This window comes from Sinocyclocheilus rhinocerous, unplaced genomic scaffold (assembly GCF_001515625.1).
Source record: "Sinocyclocheilus rhinocerous isolate Xijiao unplaced genomic scaffold, SAMN03320098_v1.1 scaffold722, whole genome shotgun sequence".
NCBI lineage: Eukaryota > Metazoa > Chordata > Actinopteri > Cypriniformes > Cyprinidae > Sinocyclocheilus > Sinocyclocheilus rhinocerous.
This window is the reverse complement of record NW_015638934.1, coordinates 1100752-1105534: the sequence shown is the minus strand read 5'-3', so window position 1 is coordinate 1105534 and position 4783 is coordinate 1100752.

The following is a 4783-nucleotide window of genomic DNA, read 5'->3' as shown; positions in this document are numbered from 1 at the left end:
GAATGAGACGTGTGTGAGAGAGAAGGGGTCGTCGGACAGAAGAGAGTGAGAATGCACGGCTGATGTTATTGCCTGTGCCGCTGGTAACAAAACGGATCGGCTCGGACTCGGAAAGAAGTGAGACTGACCGACCGATCACCGATCCGGGCCAATCATGAGGAAAATCGGCCGATTCCGATCCCTGGCCGATCGATCAGTGCATCTCTATTAAATGACTCAATCAAGATGTACTTGTTTCATTACTGGATGAATCAGCGTTCTTGAACGAATCTCTTGTATGATTCAAAGACAAACACATTTTAGCAGCCCCTTTTCGCCACCTACTGGCGTAACAATGTAATTGATAAACCTTCATTTGAAGTGTCAAATTACTTTCAAAAGGTGATTTACTCTATTTTAATCGCTACGGTACACATCAGAGTTTACATCTGAACTATAAACTTTTATCCCAGTACTTCTGTGATTTGAATGTTTGTAACACAGAAATAATGACACTGTGTCCCTGAAAAGACTGTGAAGCTGTTTCATTTATGACAGCTGCTCTCTTTAGGTCAGCGCAGCGTGAACGCAGATTTAAATGTTTAAATCACACTGATGTGATCATATGCTGCACGGATGAACCACGTGATCACAACATTGATCGACACGTCAAAGCTTGAGGAATGAATCAGACGAATCATTATAATTTAGGAATAGAATCACGCTGGTGTTTGAATCATTCTTGCAACATGTTTAGCTATCACAGATATTATACTGAGCTTTTTTTCTGATCGCAAAACGTAGCCAAACTTTGGAGCGCTTAGATTAGCGAGCAAGGTCCTGACAGATCGCTAGCTCCGGTCCTCACAGATGAAGAAAAACAAAGCACATAGGAATCGATAGGCGGAATCGAAATTTTAATTTGACAACAAGTATCTGATTCCTGAGCTTAGTATCCGATTCTGGAATCGGAATCGATTTTCGATTCCCAACCCTAGTCTGGATGTCCTGCCGGATGTACTGTATTACCATCGACCAGCCATTAACGATATCTGTGACTTCGCCAATGTGGATTTTTTTTTCTGCGACTAAGCGACTAATACAATTTTGGTCGACCAAGCCTCTTTTGGATTAGTCGACTATTAGGGGGCAATCCTAAATGATACACAACATAAACATGAGCAAATATTAAAGTGACAAAATAAATTGATGTGATCATGAAAATGTTCAAGATACATTACAAATATATTTGCAAACTGATAATAATAATAATAATAATAATAATAATTAAAAAAATTAACAATTATTATTATTATTGCGAAAACATCACGTTTTTGCCATAAGTATTTTGCCATATTGAGATTATGGAAATTACATGAGATAACTTTCTGCTCCACCAATTAACAGAAGTATCAACTTCTTAATTTATTTTTTTATATATATATATACATAAAATATTCTATGTATTCTTATCAGCTGATCAATACTTTAAAAATACACACAAATAATTATGAATTTTACACAAAAGCGGATCAGTTTCTTGATCAGACTAGAATTCTCTTTATCACATCCACATCTGATGAAATCAAACCAAAACATCGTCAGAGCTTGACTAAAACATCTGCAGACTTCTGTCGCTGCAGTCAGAAACCAGCTCCTGCTATTCACAGTTTAGACTCGATTCTGTCTCTGTAACTGCATTGTGCAAATGCCAAGTCAACATCCACAGATTCAAATAAGTGTGCAGAGTGCAGACATACCTCAGAATCGCTGTTTACTTCAGAGTTTGCTGCCATTGTTACTGATAGAGAGCAAACGGTCAGTGTGTGTGAGAGAGAGAGAGAGAGAGAGAGAGAGAGAGACACGTGACCCAATGACTGACTGTCTTCCGCTCACTGCAGCTCATTTGCATAGCCACACCCACATCACATGCTGTCAGTCATATATATGAAGGCCATCACAGACTCATCCAAGACATCACAGAATATCTGAAAAAAACCAGCAGCTAGAAACAGAGAAATGTTCATTCCTCTCTGCTCCCTCAGTAGTGCTGCTGTTTGTGTCTCTCGCTCGTCTTGAGTCATGCTGTCCTGCTAGAGGCTTTAAACCACATCTCACACTTGTCCACTCAGACATCACATTTTCAAAACAGTTAACACACCGGCCGAAACTGATGCTCAATGGCCAAAATGACTCATTTTGTTTGCAACATGCTCCTACACTCACAAAACATTAAAAACATGCAACATAAGCAAATACTTCCATCAAACACCACAGCTTGTGGTCAAATTAATTTATTAATTCAATCAATCATTACACAATGGACAACAAAATACAAAACACAGCTATCAATATGAAATTACACTGTTCAAACTCAGAGGTGTTGAATATAGTTTAAAAAAAGAGGAAACTTATGGGTGGTAATATCTAAAAAACAAAATGAAGAGTTGAAATACTCAGAACTTCAAATCGGATGTTTTCCCTTGCAGTGTTGCACTGCACCAATGGAAACAGCTCCTTGCATGGCAAATCCATCAACAGCCCTCTCTCTTTAGAGGAAACCTGTCTTTCATTTAGTGCATCAAGCAATGTGATGAGGCGTTCTGTATTGAACCGATAGTTTGCATGTGGCAAAGCACACCATCACTGGAGATGGCAGCACAATGGTGATATTGGCAGCCCTCTGACCTGACACTGTAACAGTGACCCTCACTTTACAGAAGCTGAAGCTGGCTTCATCCACAAAATAATTTGTGATGTGCCCCTTGAGCTTCAAGTACATTATTCTCTAAAAAAGCAAATTCATAGAGCAAATTATTCCAGTTGCATGTAACTGTATGGTATAACATTGCATTACAATAACAAATCCAAACAAAGCATATCAAAATTGACATTATGACAAACACATAAATGGGACTGATGAAACATCTGCATTACTGTAGACAAAGTTTGTTCTGCCAAAAGGGCAATACAGTAAAGCTGAAATACACAGTGGTATACAGTAACATTGTGACTTACCTGTTGTCATTCTGAAAAATGCCTGACAAAAGATGCCACAGTGCTCCGACTCAGAATGGGTTGGACCCTTTGCCCAGCCTCTCTAAAGGACAAGCTATGATTGATGACACACTCAATAACTGTTGCCTGATTTCATCTGAAGTTTGAACTGTATTTTCTCCTTTTACAGTAATGCAGCTCCTCCACCATGTATGCAAACTCCTTATTAAAATAATTATGCAAGCACTTTCTATCAGCTGTGAATAGTTGTTTTCCTTTTGTTCAACACAGTTAATCCAATAGCGTTTGGGGTCTTTAATCTGTGGTAACTGTTTTGCAAAAGGGTGTGAAAAATGAAATGAAAAAGTGTTAAGACATTTGCAAGAGAAAATGAAAATCAAGATGGATGAAAATCAAGTGGATCCCAGTCTTAGCATATGAGAAAAACTAATTTAATTAGTTTTAATTATAATATAAATTGTAATTAGATCTGTAATATCATGCGTGTGAATTATTAATATATAACATCATATGGATATATATTACAAGAATATGATGTAAGGTGTAACATCATCTGCACTGAGTAGCAGCATCCTTATATAACTCACTGCCAGTCACACTGTAGTACACACTCCAGGCCTGACAACACAACAGCACTGTCAGACCCTCAGAACGAGAGAGAGGGTGGGCTCTTGAGGTTCAGTATGTCTTGAGTGTTTATATGTGAATAGCAGGATGTGCTGAGATCAGGTGTTACATATGTCACACTCATTCTCACACACTCAGCAACTCAGCAAGTCACCCGGCTTGACTTCAAAGTGTGTGTATGTGTGTGCGGACTGACTCTGCGGGCTCAAAGACAGCTTTGATGATGACTTTGCAGTCATGCTGAAAGACGCACAAATCAAACTGTGACACACACACACGGGCACTCGCTTTAACTCAAATCCTTATGATTACAGTCAGTGTGTGATCTACAAAGAACAGTCAGATTTTCCATCCATACTGCACAAACACACACTTACATCTATAATTCCACCGAATCACGTACAAAGCAGAGAGGACGAACAGCAGAACAAAGACTTGTTGAGGACTGATAACAATGAGATATATTTTACCCTCTGCCAACTAGCCCTTCATTACCAATCTTTCCTGCCACACACATACACTCACGCTCGCCATTTACGTCAGGCTGTGTGAGCGTGTGTGTGTTGAATTGTTTGAAATTTTTGTGTCTTCTGAGGTTAACAATAGTCTATTCTGTCCCGTCCCGAGGCGAGTGGACACACCCGAGCAGAGAGCAGACCACAGGGAGAGATTTGGGTACCGTCCAGATATAGCTCTGTGTGTGCGTGTGTGTGTATGTGTGTTTTGTACTATTCGTAGGTGTCATCTAGGTAGACGATCTTTATTTTTGTCTGTATGTCAGGGAGTTCCTGTCTGAAACATTTGTTTTTACCTACACAAGGTTGCTTTTGCACTTTTTTTGTTTGTTTGTCTGTTTTTGTTTCCGGTATATGTCAGAATGTTATTTGTAGCAAATATGCTAAAAAAAGTTGAATAAAAAAATGTTATGCTAAAAAGTTAAAAGCAGCTCACGGGTATAAAAAAGCATAGTTTACCGCGGCAGCCGTCGCGTGACGGCCTCCTCGTGTGAAGACCGAAGAGTGTAAAGACCATCGACTCTTCCGTGCGACTCCACCGGGCAGGACACCGGCAAAGGATAAGTATCGCTTTTTGTTTCTCCTCTTTCCTACTACTTGTTTCACTTCTGTTTCAGTTTTTATAACCATTTCTTACTATGTGT